This window comes from Armigeres subalbatus, chromosome 1 (assembly GCF_024139115.2).
Source record: "Armigeres subalbatus isolate Guangzhou_Male chromosome 1, GZ_Asu_2, whole genome shotgun sequence".
Lineage (NCBI taxonomy): Eukaryota > Metazoa > Arthropoda > Insecta > Diptera > Culicidae > Armigeres > Armigeres subalbatus.
Genome location: NC_085139.1, coordinates 99050214 through 99065654, shown reverse-complemented (window position 1 = coordinate 99065654; position 15441 = coordinate 99050214). Strand labels below are relative to the sequence as shown.

The following is a 15441-nucleotide window of genomic DNA, read 5'->3' as shown; positions in this document are numbered from 1 at the left end:
AAGCGATCACTGAAGCACATGGAAGTGATGATCGACGATTAACCTAATTTCAAAAGCCGCGTTTACTACGCCTGCGATAAGTCGGCGAAGACAATGAACGCAATAGCGAGGTTCATGCCAAACGTAGGCGGACCAATAGGCAGCACGAAGCGTCTGTTAGCTAGTGTCTTGTCATCGATACTGCGGTATGGGGTTCTTGCTTGGGGAAATGCACTGCAAACCAAGCGGAACCGTGAAAAGCTGAAAAGTGTGTTCTGGCTGATAGACCATTCCAGTCGCTAGCGCATATCGTTGGAAGCAGTATGCGTTATTGCTGGATGCTACTCATCTGCATCACAAGGCAGCTTGCACGAAGGAGCTCTGCCACAACGCGGATGCGAACCCATTGGGGATGCATACAGGGTCGCTATGGCTATGATTAAAGGTCCAGCGATATTGCTAGAGAGGAATCCAGAAAAACTAAAAACAATTATCGGAGGACCGTTTCCCACCACATTCCAGAAGTGCATAGACGAAGGAAACTTCGATTGCTGGGAGCGGCAAAAGTTAGTACTGCTAAGCCGGGTGAGCCATTGTCCTATAGACCTATATACCTGCTAGACAAGGTCGGAAAACTCCTTGAGAGGGTCATCCTTTACAGGCTAAACGATCCACACGGAAGGTGACAACGGATTAGCAAGCATGCAGTTCAAGTTTCGGAAGAGCAGGTCCACGCCACCCGGAAAGTCGCGAAAGCAGCCAAGAAGCAAAAGAGGGGAGAAAACCGCTACTGCTGCACCGTGGTAACTTCAGACGTGAAAATGCGTACAACAGTGCTAGCTGGGAAGCAATACCCGCATAAATCCAAACGATAGCTGTACCATAATAATAACGGCACTGAACCATTCGCTGGTGTCTGAACCAATCAGAACATGGTAACGGAATGATGCAAGAATGGTGCGGTTCCCATATTTGTAAGTTCCCATGAACTCAATGTTGTCCTTGAACAGTTTTAATCCTATTGAAACAAGTTTTTAATTAAGCACGGACATGAAAGGCCTGCTTACAATCCGTCGATTTAGGGGATTACTGTATACATTCGTTTACTGAGACGAACGCTATTAACGTTTAAAATCATTGAACACAGCGTAACGCGGTCGTTTTAAAAATTCTGAAATAGAAAAAAAACGTAAGTCCTGAGCTTGACCATGAGCATGAACATTATGACCGTACAATTCGTAGTTGCTACTGTGTGGCCCTAAATGGCCGGAACGAATTTATGAAAGCGATTCTCCGTGGATGCGTGTGCACGCCGCGCGGAGATCAGACCAGAAGAGGCAGAGTCATGGCTAGCTGCTCGCCGATTGACACGCTGAAATGTAAATCTATAAACACACGATGAAGGCATTTTACTCAAACTCCACATTCCTCAACTGGTAGTCTAACGCCGCCTAGTGGCTTCATGAAATCTAGATTTGTTTAACCAAAATCAATGCACGCAGGACTTTGAGATTTTCTAGACCGTAAACCATTTTCCGTTGGTCTTCCATACGCATCTTGTGGTTTCACAAACTGCAAAACATTTTTCGGTCACCTTTCAGACACGCCTTCTAGTTTCCTAAACCACAAACCATTTTCCACCAGTCTTCCAGGCGCGCATTGTGATTTTGCAAACCAATTTTCTACAGTCTTCCAGACGAGCCTTGTGGTTCTTCAAACCACAAACCATTTTTCCATAGATATATCAGACGCACCACCACAAACCATTTTCCGACGGTCTTTAAGACGCGTCTTGTAATTTTGCAAACCACAACGACGGTCTTCGAGACGCGTAATGTGATTTTGCAAACCACAAACCAGCGATCCAACAAATAGACTGGCTGGATCGCCAAAATGTGTGGCCCTAAATGGCCGGAACGAAATTATGACAGCGACTCTCCGTGGATTCGTGTCTACGCTGTGCGGAGATCTGACCAGAAGAGGCAGAGTCATGGCTTGCTGCTCGCCGATTGACACGCTGAGATGTTAATCTATAAACACACGCTGAAGGCATTTTACTCAAATCACACAGCTACTCCGTGATTGATTGGATCTTGTGAAATTGCCCAGAGAACCATGTGAATGTAGCATGGGATTTGCTATCCATTCTCAATGTACACGTGTCAGAAGCTCAGTCAGAAGGTTTTTTAAGTCAATAATGGCGCCGGTCACGTCCTTACGGTCATATAGGAAAGGAAAGATTGTTAGTTCGACTCTCGCTTCTACTAGAGACCGAGAACACCTCTGTATATCCACGATTGTCTTGGGATGTGGTATTGTGTTAGTTGCATAGGATATTTTATCTGGATTCACTTTGGTGAGTGATGCGATCTAAGGGAGGGGATTATATGAAATGCAAATAAAAACGCGTAATAATTGATTTACTCTCCGAACCGTACAGATCAAAACAAAATATTTCGGATCACAGACCAACACAGAACTATGTTCTCGGATCTGCCGATTTACTATCCGGCCGCACAAAATTAAACTAAACACCCGAGTCCGCGTCAGATACGTAACATGTCCATTCACGAACTCCGCACTTTACTTACTTGCTCGATGGCTACTGCAAATAAGTTAAGATTGCGCTTGTTTCGACCGGACCGAAGCGCATTACATGCGCATGAGCCACTGAACACCAAATAGATTTTTTTCATTTTCGTGACGACCAAAACACGCACTATACTTACTTGCTCGATGGCTACTGCAAACTAAACGAAGGATTTCTGATAGATATTTCCAAAGACATTTTCAAAGCATTTCTCAAAAGAAAATTGTATTAGGATTAGGATTTTTTTCGGAAATTGGTTTAGCTATTTCTTCGGAATATAATTTGGGAGTTCTTCCAGTAATTTCTCAAATTTCCTTCCAAATTTCCCTTGAGAACTTCTTCAGAACATTCTCTCAATTTTTCGAAATTTCTTTTTTCGGAATTCCTTTCGATTTTTCCAGAAAATCTTTAGACCATTGGAGATTTCTTTCGAAATTACTTCGGATTTTGTTTTGGCCATATTTTCAGGAATCTTTCCAGAATCATTTTGAAATTCTTTCAAAAATCTTTCGGTCATTTAATTTGGAAATTCTTTTAGGAATTGCTGCGAAAAATTCCTTTTTTTCGAAATTCCGTTAGGAACTCGTATTATATTTTCGGTTGAAGCTCCTCCGAAAATTCCTTTAGGATTATTCTTCAATAATTTTCATCAAAATTCTTGCAGGAATTTCGGAAGGAATTTTATATTGTTTTACTAAGGAATTTCTGGAGGAATTTCATAAATTATTCCTAGAGGAGTTTCAGAAAGAACTTTTGTATGATTTTCTAAATAATTTTTGGAAGAAATTCCTGGTGGAATTCCCAAATGTATTTCAGGAGAAAATTCCGAATGAATATTTGAAACAAATTTTAATGCACATTTACAATAGATTTTCTAGTAGATTTTTTTAATGAATTTCTGAAGGAAGGAAGGCTTTATTAAATAAATTCATGAAAGAAATTTCAATAGAATTTCCAAACCAAACTCCCTAACCCATACATCGAACATCCCAGTGATTTCTCGTGGTAGTGCAGATCAAGAAGGCTTCCATGTTGACCTGCATTCGGACACGGCCGGCGCTGGTATTGCTTATTTAAGGTCACCAGTTCGTATACATTGAAGATGATGGTAGCCCAAACTTCATATGTTGGTTCTCTCTTTGTAATTACTGCTGGCCTGGCAATAACGGAGTAGCAACCGTGGGCGGTCAATCATGCTCATGTGCTATTGAAACTTCTGTTTCCACTAATCAACCGAAAGTCGATCTTGTCACGGAAACATAATCTTGAGAAAAATTATTTAGGCTCTTCGTGTTAGACAGATGAAAATAAATTTTATGTCTACAAACCCTATGCCAGTTTGGTAGAGTTGCGCTAAAACACATGACTTAAAACTTCAGAGAGTACAGAATAAGTTCCTCCGGTTGATTCTAGATGCTCCACATAAAATGTGGAATACCACAGGTTGACCAAGTTGAAAACCTCAGAGGAACACTTTGGTGAGTCCCTGCAAAGATTAAGGGCACGCTGTCAAATTTCTGAGCACCAGATTGTGCGCGATCTGATTCACAAGGTATTTTCAAATTTAGGATAAGTTAGGTAGGCTCTATTAAATTTTACAATTCAAACTAAACCATAGCTCATTAGAGCAAACCGAATACCTAGTTTATAACAACAAAATTTAATTGGAACAAAACCATAATATCAATGTTAACTAAAGCTGCAGAGCCCTAGGAGGCTGACCAATTAAAATGTAAGAAAATTGTAAAAACAAATGAATCAAATAGAAAGATCTTCATTGAGAAAAAAAATGTTAGATATCCGGCCGAAGAACTTTCGTTCATGCAACTCTTCTTAGTTTATCATTACAGCACTGATTGCCTCGATCAAATCAATTGTTCAGTTACGTATTGCTCTTTTCACCGGGTTACTGTCCGACATTCTGGCTACGTGCCCGGCCCAGCATCGTCCGATTTTCGCGTGTGAAGGATGGATGGTTCTCCCAACAGCTGATGCAACTCGTGTAACTAGCTGTACGAAAGGCTATCATTTCACTCCGAAAAGAACTTTTATAGAAGCTTCTGAGACCCATAGTATTATATACAATCGACTCAGCTCGAAGAGCTGAGCATATTCTCTCTGTCCGTGTGTATGTATGTGTGTATGTGTGTGTTGGTGCAAAAGCTATAAAAACATTGAACAACTTTCGTATAGTAATCTAACCGATTTTCGCAACAAGTTTCATTCGACAGGGGACAAAGCATTGTTGATCACTATTGAATTTTATAACGATCGGTCATTGCGTTTAAAAGTTATGAAGAATATGGTACATCGGACCATATAAATATATAAGGTTGGTGTCTTAAATGCGAGAAAGGCACCACCAACGTAGGTGGATTAATATGGGTTTTTACTGAACTTCGTGATACAGCGCAACACTCTTTCCGCAGCTATATTTGATTTTGAACGGTGTCGACTTCGTTTGCGGATTTGAAATGATTTTTGAGTGATAATTGCAATGGACGCGGTTATTAATGCTATTCGCCAGCAGGATGAACAGTGGTACTTCTTTTCCGTAAGTAATAAAACAATATATTTCAAATTGCTTATTTTAGGCCACAATTAGGTGTTTTCGGCGGAGCTCAAGTCCCGAATTATGTTTCCGTTTTAGAGCCATATAAATAAACATGTCTGCAAGCTTAATCCTTCTCAGACCTATTCTGATTGCACATTTAAACATTGCAATTCCGCTATGTAGTCAGTTATACGCTCAAAGGCTATTTAGAAAAACCAGCTGCCACTTGTACACAGGCACAGAGTGATGTTGTTCTAGTGGTTTAGTTTTGTTCCTGATGAGTCCTGAAGACATCATCGAGAACTAATGATTCCGAAACCAATCATCACATGGATGAAATAAAGAAAATCATCAACATAAGCATCTGCCGTATAACTTACGACGTGGGTCTAGCAATCGAAATAACAGAATTCACAAAAATGTGAATCTGTTGTAACCAATCGCGGAATACCTAGAAGCGGTCTCGCTGAAGTTTCTCAAATCTCAGGGCATAGCATTATCTCCCGAACAAATGGCTGTTTCGAAATTTTTTCATTTCAACCAGCTCTTCGATCAAGTAATACACTTTTAAGCAATCAATTTCCTTGGAAAATATCTGTATCAACTCCAACACCTAAGGATATCTTATTGAATCGCGAAGATATTCGCATATAATTCGGCACCAAAAGGTATTAGTAAACGAAAGCGTCATATATCAGTGATGACACTTTAAAGCTGATTTTCCGATTTAAAGCTGATTCCGATAATCGAAATCTGCTGAAGGAGGAAAATTGAAAATACTCCATGCGTCATTGGTACAGCTCCTTCAAATCCGGTGAGACTTTAGGACGAAATATTATTTCCGAAATTTTCCTAATTGTATTCGACTCAGTATTTATCGGATGATGTTGAGCTTGGTAATGCTCTTAGCTTTCTAGCAGAAATAAATAAAGTCTCAAATTTCAGCTTCAAAATTAAAAACTTTCCAGATAAGTGGAATAGCTCCACAAGGACTGTATTTCCTGTGCTGTATTGCGACGGTTGATGTCAAGAAAAACGGATTGCTAGAATCTTGGAGCCTCTAATTACTGAGCTCAAGGCACTGGAGAAAGGAATTGATGTACTATGGGTCGGAGAGTTCCTACTAAGAGCAGTGGTAACCATCTTCTGTGATGACACATTGGTGACATGACATGTTTGGTTTGTCAGCCCAAGCGCCAATTATTTCTGCAAAATTTGCCAAATCTCAGGGAAAGGTTCCATGGATCCGACTGAAATCATAGAGACTAAAGATAAGGAATGGCACACCATCTTCATTGTTCAGCAAGGATAATAACTCCGAAAGAATGTGGCTAAAATGTTCAGGAACGGTTTTGAATGACTTAGTATTATCATATCACGACAATTTTGCGTTGGATGGGATGCTTGGCCAAAGAAGGTGTTATACCCTCGATTCAGTTGTTCCTGCATTATTATAAGCAAAAGATACAAGTTAACTAAAACCCTGAACAAACGAATCAACACCTTCACTTACGGATTCAATGATCAATGTAACAGCCATCCCTAATTTCACCAAGAGATGCTCTCACGTCCTACGACCGAATACAGCAGACTTCTTCCAAAACTTTCTCCTACGAGTGCTGCCTTTTTGTTCGACATCTAGTTCCTGAAGATTGCGAATATATGAAACTCATTGGTCACCTCATCAATATTACAGAATAATTATGTCTCCGGTTGTGTCCGAAAATTTGTTATATCAGCCTGAAGAGCATAGATTGTTTGAACAAATTTTAATTCAAAATTCGACCGGAAAATCAATAACTTCACCATCTAAGGCACTATGCTTGTGCATAAAGAAGTGGATCAATGAACAGTACAACTGCCTTCAATTTGAGAACAAACCAATAAGATTGGTAAAACCAAGCTGCTCTTAGAGAACTTTAAGAACATTTGCTCGAGTCTAGCAAAGGCAGTGCTTCAGGATGATAATTAATATCCTTGAAATCCTTTTTGTGATAAGTTGAAATACATTTCTGCAAAACTCGTGAATCGTCAAGAATGTCTCAGCAGCACATTTCTGGAAGAAGCTACTGATGCGTACATGCTCTACAACGTGGTTTAACGAATTTCTTCAAGCTTACGAAGTTGAAGTAACTACTAGTGATGTACTAATCCCTGGAAGAATGCTTTATACTTGACATATTCATTTTGGTCTACGATAAACTATCCAAAAATAATTCAAGACGATGTTATAATCGTGATTATTAACACCCAATCATTTGCTTTTGTTATAATATACAAAATTATTAAGCATCGTTCGTCATGATTTACAGAAAAAGAAGAAATCGACGACTTACCAACATTCATGGCTTTGAACGAACGAGACTTTAATAGAATGAATTTAGCACAAGAATGATTAAACTAATCGAAAAACTACAACATAACAACGTTGAAGCTGTGGATACAATGTATGAGGAATTTATTGAAGAAGACGCTATTTGACCGAGGAATCATACAGACTGAAGCGTTGATTGATCAAACAAACCCTTATCACGGCATTAATCTTGAGGAGGTGAGTTCTTATTTGACTTTGTTAAAGTGACGTGATTGCCCAAACGTGTAAATTCAACGACTATTCAGATTGATGATTTTTGAAAGAACCATCAAGGAGCAGCAATACAGGAACTACTGCGAGAGGGACGAATTAAAGACGGACTGATGCGCATAATAATTTATTATGCGAATGCTTGAAATCTTTGCACGGATGGTGAGTAAACGATTGTTGAAATATTTTTCATTATATATATACTTTAAATTCACAACTTTCAAATACATCACAATCTTTTTTTCTACAGTCGACCGATAAACTATCATAAAAATCAAATCCTTTGTCACTGGTACAGTCATACCTTATCCTGGCAACGACAGGTCTGATACACCTCAGGTATAAAGCAACAATGTAACAATCCAAATAACGAACACTTTCTTAATTTGTTTTCAAGGCACTGTGGTTTCATGCCCATGCACGGGTGTGAATCGTCATGCCGGTAGAATCCACTACCGTATGGAATACTTGGCTGAAAATCCGGAGAACGAGTTATCAATCGTCGGAGGATCGGATCAAATTCATCGATGCAGAATATTTCGCTTTTGATCAGTCTTGCCCTGTGGATATTCAATCACTGTATATCTAAAACAAGTACAGGATAATTTTGAATTGTAACTCATATATCGCCCACTTTCAGATCCAAGAATTGAAATTCATCGTTCCGAATCGAGGCGAATAAAGCCCGTGTGATTGAGGTATGGACCGCTACCTTTGCGATCGCCAGCGCTCCGTCTGGACAACAAGTTCAGCAGGACTATTTGAAGGATTTCCCGGTGTTTACAGCGTACGAGCTATTAAGGTCACTCAGCAGAATCCAAGTTTAAAGTGCTCGCGTTTTCGGGGCACACCACTCGATAATGAACCAACGCACAACTGTCATTTATTATCTCACGCATGCTGCGACGCAGCAACCTAAATCACCAAAATGACAGTTGTGCGCCGCTCTGAATCGAGTGGTGTCCCCAGCTACTGCTAACGACCATCAGAGTGACAACCTCACGTTTACACTCAGCGAACTGGACTATGGAAATTCAAACTGGCGCCTTATGAATATTCGACTGATTACTCCACCATCATGCTTCTTATACGCAGTTACCTCTTCGAATACCGTGAACCCCTAATAGACCGCTTTTAATCTGAACACTTTTAATTTGAACCCCGTTCGTTTGAACATCGTTCAAATTAAAATGTTCAAACGTCGTTTAACACGTGGAATCGAGAAGAAAAATGGAACATCGTGAAACGGAATGCAGAATCAAAACAAACCAGCCAAGAGAGCAGGCCAGAACCAGTTTTCTGATGCAAATGAGAGTAACAGAAGTTCAATTAAAAATGAACCCGTTAAGAATGAGGTACCGTTCAAATTATCGAGGGTCCACGGTACTCAAGCGTCGATGGGCGTGGGTCTACATACGGCCTCCGACCCCGACGTCCATGGTTCGAATCCAGTCTGCCGCACTACACTTTTTTAAAATGAAAATCATCATTCATAAGGCAACATATTGAAATCCATACCGATTCCTTGTGGCAAATTTCCATAAGGCGTTTGATTGAAAATCGTACGTCCATTTTCCTCATGTAAACGAGCACTATTTTGAAAATGTTGAGAGGATAACTATATTATCACGAATTTCACTGCCGCAGTACACATTAATGTTATGTTGTTTACATCTAACTTGTAAGACAAAGACTCACTGTTCCAATGGAATTCAATTCCTAATTGACTGTCAGTTCAGTAAACAAGACGCTGTCAGTCAAAATCACGCGTAACATTTGGCAAGGGTTTCCTTCTGCCACGAATCAATATAACATATAATGTTTGTTTCTAATAATTTAAATCGCGGTTGCTATTGATTAACGTATTATCATTCTTGTTAATTGTATAAAAAAGATTAGATAATTAAAAAATGAGATAGTGTCACTATTGAGATATTATGTTCGCTGTCATCATGGTTATTCAAAGTAAAAGATGTAGAAAGATGTGCTACTTTTATTTTACATCACTTGAGTGTATTGAAACTAAGATGAGTGGAATATATAGATGAGCGAAGTAAATCCTCTGTCTCAAACGAACTGTCAAACGTTTCTCAAACGAGCAGACGTCAGATTTCAATGGAAACGTTAAGGGCTGTGACGTCATATGCGCTATGCACGGGCAAAAAATCGACTCAGCCATCTTTCGCTCATCTATAGATTCTACTATCTATAGTTGCAACCCTTCAGGAAAAATACCGCCGCGCTTTCTGCAATGGGTGAATATCATTGCGGTGTATCGTTGGCGCTGCCGTACCTTTCGACATTACCGCACAGTGTATCACATCTGAAGAATCTGACAAAGTTAATAAAATTATTTCACTGTCGCTTTTAAATTTTATTTGGGTCGGAATCTGAACGAAGTCTTGGATTATTACTTTACATTCTATTGTTGAAGCAAGATTGCACTTATTTATGATTAAACATTATTATTATTATTTATTCAGACTAAGGCCAGTGGCCTGTGCGGTATATAAGAGTCTTCCATTCGGCTCGTCCATGGCTACACGTCGCCAACGCAGTCTACGGAGGGTCCCAAGTCATCTTCCACCTGATCGATCCACCTTGCCCGCTGCACTCGCCTTCTGTGCCCGTCGGATCGTTGTCGAGAACCATTTCACCGGGTTACTGTCCGACATTCTGGCTACGTGCCCGGCCCATCGCAGTCGTCCGATTTTCGCGGTGTGAACGATGGATGGTTCTCCCAACAGCTGTGTACATTCGTGGTTCATTCGCCTCCTCCACCGTACCGTCCGCCATCTGCACCCCTTAGATGGTACAGCACTCCTTTCGAAAACTCAGTGCGCGTTGGTCCTCGAGCATCGTCCGGTCTCGTGTCCGTGAGACTACCGGTCTAATTAGCGTTTTGTAGATTGTCAGTTTGGTGAGCGGCGAACTCTATTCGATCGGGCGTCTTGCGAGTCCAAATGCCATGAATTCTTCTACCACCTCGATTTCGTCACCACCGATGCAAACTCGCGGTGGGTGGCTCATTGTCTTCTCTTGAACCTCTTCCTATCTGTACTTCGTCTTCGACGTGTTGTGACTAGTCCGATCTTAGCTTCCCTCTTCAGTCTGATGTAGGCTTCTCCATCTTCTCAAAGTTACGTGCCATAATATCTATGTCGTCGCAAACCAAATGGCTGGTGATATTGAAAATTGTACCACTCGTGTTAATCCCTGCTCTCGTACCCTTCCAAAGCGATGTTGAATAGCAAACACGAAAGACCATCACCTTGCCGTAACCCTCTGCGGGTTTCGAAGGGACTCGAGAATCTGAACTCAAACTACGCACATCCGATCCATCGTTGCTTTGATCACCGTGTGTCGTTATCCGGAAAACCGTGTTCGTGCATTAGCTGCCAGCGTGTCCGATCGATTGTATCATATGCGGCTTTGAAGTCGATGAATAGATGATGTGTGGGCACGTTGTATTCGGGCATTTCTGCAGTACTTGGCGAATGGCGAACACCTGGTCCGTGGTGGAGCGTTCGCCCATACCCGCCTGGTACTGCCCCGAACTCCCTTGCAGTTGGTGCTGAGTCGACGGCATAAAATTGGAGAGATACCTTGTAGGCGGCGTTCAGCAATGTGATTGCGCGGTATCTGCAGATGGGACACACGACACCTTCCATCCACTCCTGCGCAAAACTTCCTCCTCCAAATCTTGGTAATGACCCAGTGCGGCGCTCTAGCCAGTGTCTCACCACCGTGTTTAATAGCTCTCCTGGTGTTGGTCACCCCAGGGGCTTTGTTGTTCTTCACCGGCCAATCTCCTCCTGGATTTCCTGGAGATCCGGAGCGTAGAATCTCCTGCGCGCGTTCTCCCAGGTCCATCACCATACCGCCATCTTCGTCTACATCGCCATTCAGGTGTTCTTCGTAGTGCCGCCACCTTTGGATCACCTCACGCTCGTTCGTAGAAGGTTCCGTTATGTCCACCATATCAGGCTGTGGCACGTGGCCTTACGTGAACGGTTTAACTTCTCATAGAACTTTCGTGTGTTATTGGCGCGTGTTGCTCCGTTTCTTCACGGTCTCGATCTTCCTGCTGGCGCTTTTCCTCCGGAAAATCGAGTTTTTTTGCGCCTGTTTATATCGTGCTTCTTCGCCCTCGTGCGGTGTTGCAGCAATCTCGCCATGCTGCATTCTTCTCTTCACTAACTGCTCCATTCGCCGTCATACCAGTCGTTTCTCTGATCCGAGGGCACCGTGCCAGTGCGGCGGTTGCGGTGCTCAATGGCGGATCGAATACTCAGCCATCTTCAGAGACGCTGCGCCTAGCTGCTCTTCCGTTGGAAGTTGCCACTTCCAGCTGCTCGCGTATTCTTGGCTAGTCTACCGTCTTGTAGCCGCCCAATGTTAAGCCGCGGCGTCCGACTTCGACGCGTGTTGCACCGTCGAGAGTTTTGACGCAGGCATACTGCAACGGTGGTGTCGGATTCAATATTCGCACTGCGGAAGTGCGGACGTTCGTGATGTCGGAGAAATTTGTCGATTGAACGTGGTCGATTTGGTTTTCCGTTTCTTGGTTGGGTGATCTATGTGGCCTTGTGGATATTTTTGCGGGAAGAAGGTGCTTCGGACTACCATTCCGCGGCGGCTGCAGATTTGCATCGTTGGCCGTTGTCATTCGATACGTTGTGCAGACTATCCGGTCCGATGACCGTCTATCATTTCCTCCCTTCCTGTGCGTTTCGTCACCGATGACGATTTTAACGTCCGCAGTGGGCATCCATCGTATGTCTGCTCTAGCTGTGCTTAGAACGCTTCTTTCTCTCTCGGGTCTCCCTTCGTGTGGTCACGTTGATGATGCTAGAGTTGAAGAAACGGCCTTTAATCTCCAGCTTGCATCCTTGCGTTGATTGGCTGCCACCCAATCACGCGTTCTCTACCCAGCACTATGAAGCCGGTTCCCAGCTCGTTGGTGGTGCCACAGCTTTGGTAGAAGGTAGCCGCTCGATGCCCCTTTCACTTTCTGTCCTGTCCAGCAAATCTCCTGCAGCGCCACGACGTCGAAGTTGCGGGATGCAATTCATCGTAGATCATCCTGTCAACCTGCGAAACCTAGCGACTTGCAATTCCATGTTCCAAGCTTCCAATCGTGATCCTGTATTCGTCGCCTGGTCTTGCCGATTTATCGGTAGCATTATCTCTTATATTGTTCGTAATGATTGGTTTTCTAGGCGGCTTATTGGGCCTGCGCAACCTCCTGTCTCGTCGGAGGGCCGTCGTGTCAGGGCTGTTTAGCGTCCCACCTAACACCAGGACTTGGGCTTGTGCGCTTTGAGCGCACACGGTCGCGTGGGGCCTACTTGCGGATACATGCAGCTTTTATAGAGGTTTAACAGGGCCCTGCAAACCCCACCACATCCTAGGTAACCCCACAACTCCAGATGGCCTGGGAGGGATCAGTAGCCCTTGGACATAGTCCCTGCTGCCCGCAAATGATTAAAGCATATCAAAGGTATAATAGTAACATCATTCATATTCTCTTTCTCATTCAACTTGTGCTTGATGTAAAATGTAAAATTAATTGTCTAAATGTGTGTTTTTACAGATCAGTATTGATTACGTCAAGCTGAAATCCGCTGCCGCACCTTTCTGGGACAATTGGAACATATTGAAGCAAAGTTTTGGGCAATACCAAACCTCTAAGAAGATGAAATTTGGTAAATCGTGTTTTGAATTTGGTAGGCAATATATCAAACATACTCCAAAAAACTCCAAAGAAAGAAAGATAACTCTGAGAAAATGATAATACCTTATCAGGCATCGTAGAATGGATTAGGTAATGCAAAATATGAAACTATATAAAATTGCATTTTTGTATTTTTCTTTAATTCATTTAGTTGGAAGATGAGCCGCCACAAATGATTTCAGCGATTCCATTTTGTTCGTTAGGGCGAGCAATATGAGTTCAGTCAGGACTGTTTTATACGATGGAATGAGTGGGTAATTCCGTTGGCCGTCGATTTAAAAGTCACCTTTAAGCTACTGCTGGAATCTATGGTGGTATTGTATGACACCAGCTCAATGGATAAGCAGTTTTCCTGTTCATGAACGTGCAATAAGCCGAACCGAAACATTGAGCACAACAGGAGCCAAGTTTTTACATTCGCTGGAATGAATATGTCGTGAACTATGGAGAAATGTATATATCGTATATATGAAATTCGACGGATTGTGATGAAATTTAAAAGTATGTCCGAAATTACTCATTCAATTGAATCAATAAATAAATAAGCATTCAAACAACAATCTGATATTTCAACTTTTATTTGAATATAATTTTCAAAATTTATATTTTATAACCCTATGCATCTCTTATTGACATTTGAACGAACAGTACGATCGTAATGAAATTTACAATCCACTTTAACATTGGGGGCCGGGCACATGAGAATGTCGGACAGTAATCCGGTAAAATGGTTCTCGACAATGATCACGGGAACAAGAAGGCGAGGTGCACAGCGGGCAAGTGGATCGATCAGGTGGAGGACGACTTGCGGACCCTCCGCAGACTGCGTGGTTGGCGAAGTGCGAGCCGAACCGAGCTGAATGGAGAAGTCTTTTATAGCACCCTCCGGCCTTAGTCTGATGATAATATTCATGATTGACAACATTCTGTAATAATTTGACAGCTATATTTCTGGTCGCGATACAGGCCGTTCGGTAATGCGAACTTTAATGGATACATTACCGAGCGCTCAGCGGTTTAGATTTCGAAAAATATTACCGAAGTCGGTGATAATTTCTAGTGTGTAGGTTGTTTGGCAGAATGGGTCATTTCACCGAAAGTTCATTTGCTCGAAATGGTCGTTTGACTGAAAGGCTGGAAGGACCATTTAGTCGTTTACGCCAATAGGTCGACTCGTACTTAGTGTTCATTAAGCACTTCCACAGTTATTTACTGCGAGGTTTCTAAGCAAATTACTATTTTTGCATTCGTATCTCATGAGGCTAACACGATGTTACTTTTATGTCCAAAAAGTCGAGAAAACTCCCTCGAAAATCAGACCCAGCCAACTTCAGCATGGTCTTGCTCTGTAGCCACGCATTTTCCGCACTGCTTAAAAAGGTCCCCAATAGCAAAACGCCATTTGTCTAAAATGATCGATTGGCAGAAAAGAGTGAGAATCGAGACTCTCACTTTTCTGAAAAGTTAAGGAAAAGTGTGAAATGAATTTCTAAATTCTCAATTCTCACTGTGAATAGTGAGAAACGCGAAATGAATTTAGACGCCTCATTTTTCACTTCTCACTGAAGAGTGCGAAGTTAGAAGAAGACGTTTACTTCCATTACTCACTTGTCGATAGCAACTTAAGGTGTATGACTTTTCACACTAGTATTTTATCCGAACGACTATTTAGACAGAACGGCGTTTTGAGCTATGACGTGTTCGGTTCAACGACTGTCGTCCAAACAGTATTTTCGATAAATGGCCCTTTCAAATACATTGAATTCCCTTACTTTATATTGAAGGAATTTTCAAAATATTAACACTGTGGCATTGTAGAAATATGGCGTAGGTTTATTTGGCCGTATCATTTGACCGAATGCTGTTTGGTCGAACAGTTGAAAGTGTTTCCTTATAGTAAAGTAGAAGTAAGATGGTCGAAGTGAATAGTGAGTAGTGATAGATGAGTTGATCAGTGAGTACTGAGAAATGGAAGTGAGTACTGAGTGGTGTACTGA

At 42.0% G+C, this 15441-nt stretch overlaps 1 pseudogene; it reads left to right on the top strand.

The window, feature by feature from the left end:
* The first annotated feature begins 408 nt into the window (after positions 1-408).
* LOC134218179 (uncharacterized) lies at positions 409-13873 on the top strand (annotated as a pseudogene).
* The last annotated feature ends 1568 nt before the right edge of the window (positions 13874-15441 follow it).